Source organism: Anser brachyrhynchus (genome assembly GCF_964034855.1).
Source record: "Anser brachyrhynchus genome assembly, chromosome: 15".
NCBI lineage: Eukaryota > Metazoa > Chordata > Aves > Anseriformes > Anatidae > Anser > Anser brachyrhynchus.
Window position 1 is genome coordinate 15,786,527 of NC_137733.1, and position 12,757 is coordinate 15,799,283.

The window sequence follows — 12,757 nt, forward strand, 5'->3', positions numbered from 1 at the left end:
CTCGCAGAGGCTGGAGGTCGGGGACGTTATTAATTCACAGCTTTCTCCATTTGCTCACTGTGAAGGGGCTGGAGCTATTGACTTCGAAGATTCAGTGGGATCTTGCAGCCATATTACAGCGCGCCGTTCTGCAGGCAATAAATCAATAGACATCTTTTGATGCCTCTTGTTATCAAACGAAAAAGAAACATGCCACATTTACAGATATGTGCACGCTCCAAGGGAAAAAATGCGGCGCGTGTGAGATGCTCCAGCCTTTCCAGCAGCAGTGTGCCAGCTCTGGGACTCCTGCCCGTGGGCCAGGTGAGCATGGTGTTGGCAGCAATGGAGATCAGCCCTTGGCCGTGCGGGACACCCTGCTCCCTGCAGGGGCTGAGGCCCCGAACCGGGCCTGGGAAGCTCAAATACCAAGGAACGCTTTGGATCGTGCAGGTGATGATAGCTTGATTACAACCTAGCGCTGGCAAAGCAAGCGAGCTGTGCGGTTTTACACCGCATTACCTCCTCTGGAGGAGAGGGATAAGATACTCTCTCGAGTGTGTCTTTGTGGAATACCATTCTTCAGCATTTCTAACTGACAGTACTTATGCCATTGCTAGGAAACACTAACAAATAACTACCTTTTCATAGCTCCACATAGACATATTCTAGTGGAAGGCAGATCCTTTTGAAGATGAAATAGTTTCAGATGTAGTCTTTTGGCTTTCAAGTGATGGGATGGACAATATCTCCTGGAGACGATAGAAAGAGTTTCTGTGCATCTGGAATTTGGCTGTAACATGAACTTTATTGTTGTACAATCCAAAGCAGAAGATCTGATCTCTATTCTTAAAAGAATATGAATAAAAAAGGCTGCACCAACGACATCTATCCTCTCAAAGGCAAAGCACTCAGTAGATAAAGGCCCACATACCTTTGGATGAAATCAGTGACTTTCTGATTTCTACTCATGCTACAAAGAACAGTGGCATGATGGAAATTGGGTGCCTTGCAGCTATGAGTGCAGGTGATCCTGCTGACCAGGCCATAGCTTGGTTTCATAAAGTAAAATCTATACAGGCTGCTCAGCTGCTCTTAAAATGTAAATTCCTATGAGCAAAATATACCATCATATGCTTAGTTAACAATAAGAATATGCATTTTCTACTTGTTCTCTGTCCTCAGTCTAGACAGATTGTTAAATATCATTTTTTATTTTTGTATTTCTAGTATTACTTATGTGGCAACATGAATCAACTGGCTATAAATAAGTTAAGATGGAAATCAGAAATGTAATTCTAGCAATCAAAGGCGCAAGGTTCAGGAACAGCCTCTCAATGTGATTAATGAAGCAAAAATCTAACTAGTTTGAACACGGAAGTTGATAAACACCAAAGAGCTATGTGACACACTTACATATGGAGTGTCCTGGGAGTTTCCTTTTGAGATTGTGCTGCTTTGTAATCAATAAATACAGAAATTGTGTTATATGTTCAGGGAAGCCATTCGTTACAGCTCCTTTTAAGGGAACTCTACACAAAAGCATAAAAAATACGTGGTGGAGAGCAACACTTGTTCTGGCCCAGGGCTCTGGCAAAGCAAATGAGCTTGAGGAGTCAAGCAAATGGGTTTGGGGCAACTGGTCATCCCCTGGAAAATGACATGCATTCCACGTGGGTGTTTGTGCTGCTCTGCTTTTTTCTCACCCTCCTACAACTGAGACATCTCATGAGAATTACTGCTTTAAGGTCTGGCCAAGAATGGACAAAGTCTGGATAATATGAGCTGGCTTGGGCACCCCTTGAAAATCTATTTGTCTATCAGCAATCCTCACGTAACAGGTTTTGGCCAGCAAGCTAATCCCTAATAAGGATTTAAGATTGCAAACTGAGTTGGTGCATCCCTACAGAACTGTTCTCTTCTTGGTGCTGCTTGTCAGCACAGAGCTTTTTTTTCCTCAAAGGCACCAAATGTGTAGAAGGATGTAATAACATTTTGGATTCACTATCCAATTTTGCAAAGCTTTACTTTGCCCATGAACATCCATAGGCTACGGACCGATTGCAGCCAGGATCACAACACGTGAAACCTCCAGACTTCTCGCCAACTGTGGGGTTGTTGCAGGAGAAGCAGCCTCCGTGGAGCTGTTGGCCGTGGCAGCAGCAGCAGGAGAAGATAACAGCTCGTCAGCAACCCGGCAGAATTGAGAGAGTCCGTGCAAGCCCCTCTGTGTGCCAAAGCAGAGACAGACAAAGAAACAGGGAATGTCCGGGTCCCAGATGCTGGCGGAGGCAGCAGGCAGCTTTTGGTTTGCATCTTGAGGTCTAAAGGAATGGTGCTGAGCACCCAATGAAAACGATAAATTGGGTGTCTAAAGAGTTAAAAAAAATGTCTTTTTCACATGCACCTGACAAATAGAATAAAATTTCCAACTCAGAGATGATCCAAGACCATTTTCCAATAAGAAGTAAACCCAGGGCTTAGAAAATGCACACACACAAAGCAGATGAAACTTAAAAGCATTTTCCCAGCGCAGTAGTTATAAAAAAGGTGACCTTTAAAGAAAGCCAGTGAGAGTTCATTTACAGTAAAAAATAAATAAAATAAAAAATCTGCTGGGTTAATGCAAAAAGCCCTACCTCACAGACACTCTTCTGCCATGGTTTAGTACTCTTTTTAATAGGTGTTTCAGGATTAGGATTTAATATATATATATATATATTTTTTTGTAAGTGCTGGAATAAATGGCAGTCAAGGGCTAAAACATCCTCTCCCTTTCTATTCTACCCTCCCGATGGAGCATAGCCGGAGGTAGCAGCTGCCCTCTGTCGTTTCCTTGCCATCATTTTCACCTAGATGAAGTTTAAGCTCCCATTGGCTTTAAGGTGGTGGCAGAGAAGCGGTGGAACATCTCCCTCTCTTCACTCTTCCAAAGGTCAGCTCTGGAGATGAGAAAAGGGACTAAAACTCCCGTGCATTACCTGCTGGTGTGTCTGCTGGTAAGGCCTGACAAAGCGGAGTTAACCTGGAATAATCCTGGTGTGGCCCAGGGAATGACTGCAGGGAAACCCAGTACCACGAGACAGAGAGAGCATGTGCTCTGAGCACCACTGGCCACCGCAGCCTGCACATGCTTTAAATGTGACCATCCTTGGTGCCTCTTAGAAGTTTTATTAATTTTAAAAGCCTTCTGATCTCTTCCAGTTAAGCTTTAATTACTGTTCTTCATTTCTAGCCCACAGAAACATCAAACCCAGCGTAGAGGAAGAGGCTTTTTATATTCCTTACCAACCCTGCCCCCTGTCTTCGCTGGGGATTATCCTTCTTCACTCTGCACATCCATGAGATCATTGAGCATGAAGCAGCAGTCAGCATCGACGGACCTGTGCTCCCAGTGCCTGTGGCAGGGTGCCAAGCACAGGAAATATGACCGCAGGGTTGTGCAGTTGGTCCTGTGAGCTTTCAAGTTTCTAACTGGAGGGAAAAAGAAGAAAAAACAAGAGACCAGCTGGCGCAATTACTCTTGTTTTAATTTGTTAATGCACCAGTCAGGTACATGGGTACATTTTAGACCCGTCCTGGCTGGTGTGAAGGCCACTGCCACCTTGGTCTCACGACAGCAAGAAACGGCAAAAGGATGGCACAGGTTGGGGAGCTCACGGCTTGCTTCATTTCAAATGCAGAATTGCTTTTAAGAGCCAGGTTTCTTCCATCAGTGCCCAGTAGCTCTGACACTTTATTGCTGTACCTCCTTACAATCATGCGTGCATTTATCAGCGCCCCAGAAGCTCTGCCTCGCCAAGAACCACACGCCCATTGTGGAGGTGGGCTGACACCTGGTTTTCTGACCCAACCTGCCAAACTCAGCTTCAGTTCTGGCCACGGTGGTTAAATCCAGGGGCCTAAGTACTAAACCTACAATCTCCCAGCTTCCTTCATAGGCCACTTGCTGATCGAGGGAGTGGGGAACTGAGGTGCTGCCACCCTTCTGCAGCACTGGTTCTGAAGGGATTGGCCCACCAGGTCTCCCAGTACTTGCCAGTGACTTGCCCACTACTACTAAAGGGCAACAGTTCCGACCATCAGCCTACATAAAACTGGGGAATAGGATTTTTAAGTGTAAGAGGCTCAATTTACACCGATTTCCATGAAAGTGAGGTACCTAGCTACTTTTAAGTCACGTTCGTGCTGCTGTTATTGGGAACTAACTGGTATTGTCTGTAATGGGAGATAGTCAGGGATGCTGGGGGCTCTTACATCGGGTTTCAGACATGAAGACGCCCCAGCTGGAGGACCAGTGGATCTCCATCACTCCTCCATCTTTCCAACCAGAGGTTGGAAAGTAAAATATGCATGGCAAGAGCTGCTACTCACAAGTGTGATTTCTACAGCAACTTGTCTGGGTTGCAGAAATCTTCTGCTCTGTTCTTCAGCTGCCAGAAGATCTCTTGACACGGAGTCACAGCACTCTCTTCGAGCTTTCACCTCAGTCCAACAACAACTGCAATAAGGGGAAAAACAAACAAGCTGAGAAGCGTGCTGAGCAGCCAGTGAGCGAAGGCGGGGGAAATATTTTTTACAGAAAGTCTAAGCAGTTTTGCAGAGCTCTTTTCAAGTGCATTTACTGAAATTTCCCCAGAGCCTTCCTAATGTAAGTACCGTTGGAAAGATCCTAACTAAGAGAAACAACTCCTGCTGAGTGATAGTCTGTAGCTTTATTAGTGAAGATCAAAGAGAATAAAACAATTACTGTAATTTCCAAGGAACTGTTTTTCCAGGGGCACAGGAGATGAAGGCTATGAAAATGGGTCCTTGTGTGCTTAAGTAATGGGTAGGCATTTCAGTCTGTTATATTTTTACTGGCAGAGGGAGTCACCTCCATCATAAAATTCACTGGTCCAATTTGGGGATGTACTAATGAAAATACACGGTAACATTTTGGGCTCTTGTGGAGTGCCCCAGGTTTCAGAGCTGTGTGCACAGGAGCACCGGGTGACCCTGTGGCTCTCATGATGGACCAGAGGATGCGGGACACAGCATCCACAGCCTGGCAGCAGCACTCGTGTACCTTACAGCTCCGTTGGGACAGGGCACCTGACATGTCCCTGGATCAGGTCTGCTTCAGTCCTGTGCTCATCTGTGGGGTCCTCAGAGACAAATCCTGGGGAAATCAAACACTGCCACCAGTCAATTTGCTGGGTGAGAGCTGTGGCTGACACTACATCTGGTCTGTGCATGGAAGTTTCTCTCCAGCAAAACAATTGTCCTTTATCCTATTATATCGTAACATGTGATTTAGAGATGATTCATCCCTTTTATTTGAGCCTGGACTTTGCTATTATCTCGTGTTTCAGCCAAATATTATTAGGAATGTTGATGTGTCTGCACAGGGACATTTTCTGCAAAATTAATCTAAGAACTTTTAAAATGAATGAGCATACATAAAATATTTCTTTGGAACAAAAATGACCTTAATTTGGTTTATCTTAATGCATTTTGGAGGCAAATCACAACAAACCAAATAAAGGTTTCTGTAATTCTGTCCACATGGAGGCCAAACGCAGCTGAATGAAACCACTTTAAATTCAAGCCTTTAGTTAGTCCAGGCTAATTTTTTCCAATTTTCCGTGTAAACAAGCAATAAATTAAAAAATTGAAAAAGGAGAAACAGCCCCCAGCTCAGTTAGGGCAGTACGACTGGCAGCTCTGAAACGTGCAGACCGGGGAGGCTGCGTCCCACGCAGAGATGTTTAGGTTGTCGTTCGTGGTGCTGGGCATGTCCAAGGAGGAGGGAGCACTCCAAGGCATGGACAGGCTCTCACTTCCACGTCACCCACTTCAGAGCAGCTCAAAGCCAAGAGCAGTGGCAAGGCTGGCAGGTCTGTCAGACGGAAATCTTCCTGCAGCTCCAGGTGTTGGAAGACACAAGTATCAAAACGAAATCGGAGAAGGGGCACAGCCTGGAGATGAGAACTGCATGATGCGACGGCAATGTGCACCAGGAGTGAAGCAGGAAATCCCCTTCCTTTCTGGGAGCAAGGGGAGAAAGACGAAACCAATCTGACAGCAGCACTGACTAGCAGCAACAGCAAATTAACTACCAGTGTTAATGAGGGGAAAAAAATGCCAAAGATTCTCGCTATGAAATGGGTCCCCATGTATAGCCGTGGCCACAGGAAAAGTGTTAATTTGGCACATGTCCACTCAGTTGAGAAAATCTTGTAATGAAATTCTAGCTAGCGGTCATGTGTGCCACTTAGAGAAGCTCAGCACTGCTGGAACACAGAAGGCACCTTGGAGAGCTGCTGCTGGCCAGCACAAGCGTGAGCGGACCCGAGGATGCTCCTGACTGGTATGTGTCATCCAGAGAAGCAGCCTTGGTGTCTTCACTCACTAAGCAAAGGATAAAGGATCTCCAAACACGTCAGTCTTCTGTTGCAGAAGGGAAAAATCTCATGGAAAGCACTGGCTGTCCCCCAGATATCACTTGTTATAGGAGAATCAAGATACAAAAGAAGAATTTGTCTTATGGATGTTTAAGAAAGAAACACGGGTGTTATCAATAACCAAAGATCTTAAAATCACATTGTGCAGCATTTTTTAAAGAATTACAATTTACTTGTTTACTTTGTTTGCAATTAATTTCCATTAAATTTTAGTTTCCCTTGTATTACCATTTACTGAACCATTCTTGTGCAGTTTGCTGTAGGAACAGGAGTCTCCTTCAACCATTTCCAGGAAGAACATTCATTATTTGGCCAAATGAACTGAAAAATCAAGACGCCACACCATGGCCATGGCCACGAGGCAGGGCAGGAACCCAACCGGGAGCAGATCCAAGCTGCGGTCCCAGTGTCTGATCCCACCGCAGGGACAGGATCTTCCCTTGAAAGCAAAAGGGGAAATGAAAGTGATTGTAGGACACTCTCCAGGGCACAATCACAGGATAAATAGACTTTGTTTATGTAGACAGCTTTCTAAAAGTCAAACCATTGATAATGGGGGATCTTAATATCACGCTGTTGTCTGGGATAACCACAGCCGACTCGCTGGGGACTGTTCTTGGAGGGCGTACAGCATGCTGTATTTACACGGATACTCCAGCAGTCAAGATCTGAAGCAGTTTTGGACTCAGTCCTAGGAAAGGAGCCAGGTATGATAAATAAGATATATTCTGGGGAATATGTAGGGCCAGTGAATTACAGCAGCAGGCTTGCTATCAGGGCTGTCTTGCGCCAGGAGCACAGCCTGGTGTCTGCACATCTCGCAGGAGCACATTGGCCTCTCCAGAGCATCCAAGGCTCAGCTCCTTTTCCTCTGCCACCTAAAGCAGCTTTCCAGGCGGGTGAGCAAACTTGAGATGGAGCTGTGTGTCGTTAGCAGAGAGACAGCAAATAGCTTTCTGTGTTAGGTCATGTATGCATGACTTGTTTGAAAAAGGAGACCTTGAGCTTTGCTGAACCCAATGTACTTGTCTAATTTTCACTTTCCCAGCAGAGATACACCCACATTTCTCCAAAGAATTATAGCTAGTTTGGTCCAGGCATTTAATGAATAACCTCACTTCTCCTTGCCTTCGCTTTAGAGCGTCTGAGACAATAAGCCGATCTGGAAACATACCACTTTTTGTTCGCTCTTTCCTGAGGGAACATTATATTATTAATTTTTTGTCATAAGCATTTGGAAGTTACAGAAAATATTCACTATCTTCTGCATTCAGGGCTTCTAGAACCGATGTTTTATCACCCAAAACAACATGCCAGAAAGTCAACTGCTGAGCTGGTGTCTGCCAGGGAACAGGGAGCAGAGACAGTGATGGCAATTTAGGGGACTGATCAGGCATCAAGAATAATAATAGGAAGATATTATGAACAAATGATTCACGTGAAAAGAAATAAGCTGAACTGTCCTGATGCTGCCAAATAAATATTTACCATCGACTAATAGCTTTGCAAAAGATCTTTTAATGTCACATTTGCTAATAAGAACAGAGTAATGTATACCGTGCATATTATTCAAACGTATAAATTTGACTACATTCCCTCCTAAGACAAGGATATTACTTTTCCATTTTTCCTCACAGTTTCTGAAGATTTACTCAATGGCTGAGATGGGAAGGTTCTTAGAACAGAACAGAACCACACTCCAGAAATTTTAAGCTGTTGTCAAACACACCTCAGCTTCAGCTGTATGCAGCAACCGCTCACCTTCTTCACCTCCCAGACAGTGGTCTGCTGGAGCTGGAGCCTGGCCAGCCAAATACAATTAGCCACCCACAACAGACAGGAAAAAAAACAAAACCACAAAAACCTGCTGATCACTCAAAAACCTGACATAAATGTCATTTTCATTAAAGCTCGTCCAGTTACTGACTATGAAAGCCCAGCCATATCCCTGTGAATTTCCATACTAAATACCTCCTAGCAAGGGAAGTGCACCCCAAAGTAACAGAGAGCAGTAATTCTTGGCTCCCTAAAAGGAAACATTGTTTGAGGGTTTTTCTGTATATTTAAGAAAATCACTTTCAGCTTCCCCTTTGTATTCACATTCTGGCTTTTAATTTCTACTTCCCCACCACTCTTCTTTCTGCCCAGGCCTGCCTTTCCAGAGAACATTTGAGGGTTTCGTTCCCCATACTTGTAAATGTTACAGGGCTTCAATTTTATTTTATTTTATTTTTTTCCCCAGAAAAGGAGAATAACAGTTAAAAACTCACAGGGCTGAATCATATAGAGCAGCTGTTTTGGTTAGCCTGAGTCGTGAATTCTGGAAAAAGCACTGGCCATATCCTACTGAGACTGTACAACCCACTGGTTCCCAGCACGTCCCCACCGCAGTGGCCTGAGCCATGCTCCCGGGTGACCCCAAGGGCTGCCTTGCAGGTGCCCAGCTCAGCTCCCCCTGCTCACAGCTCCCTGTCCATGCAGGATTTGAGTGCTGAACGCTTCCAATAGGAAACAACATCCCGGCAAGGTGAGGCCATGCAGCAAAAGCCATTTGCAGGTGACTCACTGCAGGGCAGCAGGAGGCGAGAACTCGCACGGTGCAGATTATCAGCTTGCTCCCCGCTGACTAATTCCCTGGTACGATGAGAAATTCTCAGACCATGTTGTGCTTTTGATTAGTACTGCCTGAGCTGTGCAAAACAGCAACATGTCCAGGCTCTGGTGGGAGATCGCAAAGGCACAAAGCTGCAGAAATAACATGCAGCAAGAGTGGTCCTACCTCCAGTAATAAAATTCATCTTGGGCTTGTCCATCCTTGCTCAGCCACAGCCTTAGCCATGTCCCAACAAGGACACTCTCTCTTTATGACTTTTTCCCCAAAACATACTTATATCCAAACTGAAGCTCTCACTCCTCCTGCAGGTGACCTTCTGTGGCTTTGCACAGGAGCTGGAGTGCTCAGAAAGCCCGGGACATGAGCTGGTTTGCCCAGGTGGGAGATTGCTTTAGGATGCTTTTGAGGAGAATGAAACAGAAAGACCTTCCAAACTGCTGTGTGCTGAAATTCCTACACCAGCCCAAGTCACTGCTTTTGAAGAGTTTTGCTCTCTGTTCCCCCAAACAGAAAACAATGTGAACAGCACAGAGAGCAACCTCAGCTCAAGTCCAAAAAGGAAACCAAACATTTATCTACTTACAGTTGCAAAGATCTTCAGGCTCAGGTTTTAACACTTTTTACATATCTGCGCTTTATATATCTTGCAAAAATGAAAAAGCAGTAGTTTCCCTTCTGAAATATCCCTCCATTATGAGGCAAAGCTTAACACCTTTGCTGGGGCTTCAGAGAATTGCTCTCAGGTGCTGATGCACTGGGTGAGGAATGCTCCTAATTTACTAATGAATGATTAATACCAAGTTTAAAGACAATGAGGAAAAAAAAAAAAAGAAAAGCACAGCAATTGAACCTTTTGCATCAGCTCTCTGATGACTCTACACGGTGCTGTTTTACTGCTGACAGGATCAGGCCACAGAGCGGCTGGGGAGATGGCACGCTGCGGAGTGACCACACTCACCTTCCGGGGGCCCTGGCAGAGATACAGAAACATGGAGGAGGGAAGCAATTTAGCTTAAAAGCAAAGTCCTCGGCTAATTTATGCAAATATTTATGCACCATTTATGCTAATGAATCCCATGATGTCGATATACTCTAGCCACCTGTCATAAATCTCAGGCAGTGGCTGTCTGCGTGGAGCGCAGCAGGAGGGCTGATGGCTCGGTGGGCTCCAGGCCAGGACGAGGATCCTCCAGGACACCCCAGAGCAGGATCAAGGCCCTGTTTTGTATCAGACAGAATCCTAAACAGGCCTGAGCTCACTCAGACAAAATCTCTGCTTTCTGCTCTGCCTGCAGACGTACTCTTTGGCTGCAGAAAGAGAAGGAAGCTGAAGAGGAGACTTTGTTTTCAACTGCAGCGTTGGAAAAAGCTGGGAAAATGAAGCTGACTCAAAATGATGGCCTACCATTCCAAACCACAGCAAACGTCTGGGCTCCACACAGAGAAAGCAGTGGCCTTTGGTGATAAATTGAATGTTTTCCTGTTAGCTGAGGAATTTGTTAGTGCTGTAAAACTGCTGTCCATGCTGAGGACTCCTCCTGTTACTCTCTTGAACCAAGAGTATAGCAAAAGGCTTTGCTGGGAATTCTGTACATCTCCATTTTAAACAGATGGCTGCTGAACTCCATAAGGTCAGCACTATGTGGTCTGATTATCACTACGTGTCTACTTTAAGCAGAATAAATTAGAAAAAGGAAAAACAAAACCCAAGACAAAACGCCAAAAAGACAGCCCAGGATTTGCTTTCTGCAGAAGTGCTTGGTTTACCTACACACGGATTTCAATTTTGAAGAATTGCAGGACACACTTCTTGCACTTTCTGGACTGATAGCAGTGGTTGGAAAGCAAAATAATGCATGTAAGTTGCTGCTTTTTCAGGTTTAGGGCACGGAGCACCATATCCATGATGGAGGAAGGCTGTTTGTTGAAGGAGACTCAACAAACTCAATAGACTTGATCATGGTTCAGTGCTGTGCTCCCACACCACACACTTACCAACCAGACCCACACTCACGTGCCAGGTGTTTGGTGTGGAAGGAAGCCATGCTCTAAAAACAGATGTGAGGATGGTGTTTGGATGAGCACAAGGGAATCCAATAAGACAAAAATATAGCAATAGAAAACAGCAAAGTAGAACCTGAAAGTTAAAAGCTGACAGGTTCCTAAAGAAAGAGCGTCTTGTCTTGCTGTAAGCATGAGATCAGATTTTCTGCTGGTGTAATTTCATTCACAGTATGGAACATAGCCAGTTTACACCAGTGAAGGTCTGAACAACCAGTCTGCTTTCTCTTTTTAAATAACGCAGTGGCTCTCTCCACCTGAGCTTGCAGGAGGGGTGGGCAGCAGCAGGAGGGACCTGGCGGTGCTGGCTCAGGGCAGCACTGGTTTTGTGTCTGCAGCTCGGTGCCCATGGATGAGGCACCTGCCAGCTCCCGCTTCCCATCCTCCCAAAACAAGCCCCTTGCCAAAATAAGTTGTGCCATGGCACAGCTTTGGGCCAGCATGATGTGTCCCCACGATGAGCACTGCCAGTGCAACATCCCTGCCATGGTGTATGCAGGAATATCCTCACTTTTCTCAGTCCTGGCTCACCACCACAAGGAAGACGGGCACGACAGGGGGACATGCAGGTGGGACAAACTCTGCTTACCCTTTTGATCAAGCCTCCCGTCCCCCGCGCTCTAATTCAACTGATTTGTCTAATGCTGCCCTATCAAGATGGATTTCAGGAAGGAGAAAGTGCAAACTTCCAGAGCTGGTGGAAAATGCAAATAAAAACAGCATTGTTCTGGCGTGGATGGCTGTCACTCAGCCTGAGCTCACCCACTGCAAGGATCTAATCAAACATAGGCTGCCTCTGAGATAGAAGGCAGGGAAATGAAACTTTAAATGGCGTTTTCATCCATACAGGAATGGCTCAATTTGTGCTTGAAATAACTGCATTTTAGAAAGAAATGCTAATACTGCTACAAATAATTAATGTTATCTAAAATTATCATACTCTAGGAGAGGGTGATTAGATTCAAAACAGCAGAGACAATTCTAATCTCAGCGATAAGAGATGATATAAAAACAATGCCTATTTCTTAGGCATTGTTCTTAGGCAAAGTTCTTAGATAACCTTTGGTCTCAGCTCTTTGCTGAACATCAGTGCTCCTGAGGCTAGCACATGTTTATTTCTTAAGCTGAAATGTAGCATTTTGTCCATATGTTGATATTAAAACAAAAATTTCACTTCTGAACTCTTTAATCTTTTTATTCATGTGTTCCATTGCTCTCAGGCAGGGATTGTGAGTACCAGACGCTGCCTTATGTAAAATAATTGACTATATTTTCTCCCCTCTGAACTAATTCACCACATTTTCTCCCTATCTATCATCTAAATGAATGTACAGTGTTTTCTATCCATCACCCTGCTAAGGTACTCATCACTGGGGGATGCAGCCAGTAGATAAAAAGTATAATGATGCTATATTAAATAAAGAAAATCGATGTTCCACTCACATTCAAACCGAGTCAAATTGTGACAAGTGGGTTGCCACGAGGAGAATTTGGCCCTCTGTCTCAAGCAGAGGCCTCTTCTGAAGCAGTGCTCCCAGCCCATGCTATTTATAGCCCTTGCCTTGCTATGCTGGGAAAGCTTCTCCCGTCCTCCCTCTGCCCCAGCCCTCCTCGCCGATGCCCAGAACTTCTTGTCCTGGTCAGTGTGGACACGGAG

General features: G+C 45.1%; 1 long non-coding RNA gene across 9 annotated transcripts; it reads right to left on the reverse strand.

Annotated features, from left to right (window-relative positions):
- Positions 1 to 608: 608 nt before the first annotated feature.
- On the reverse strand, positions 609 to 9,805 carry LOC308178094. Of its 9 annotated transcripts, none has more exons than XR_013939563.1 (6): positions 9,623 to 9,805; positions 8,155 to 8,289; positions 6,654 to 6,864; positions 5,048 to 6,465; positions 4,237 to 4,480; positions 609 to 3,453 (listed from the first exon to the last, which is right to left on the reverse strand). It is a non-coding gene; the product is annotated as an uncharacterized lncRNA (long non-coding RNA). The 9 variants fall into 9 exon arrangements; XR_013939566.1 differs by having other exon boundaries at positions 8,155 to 8,226; positions 9,623 to 9,804; XR_013939564.1 differs by lacking the exon at positions 8,155 to 8,289 and having other exon boundaries at positions 9,623 to 9,804.
- Positions 9,806 to 12,757: the final 2,952 nt, after the last annotated feature.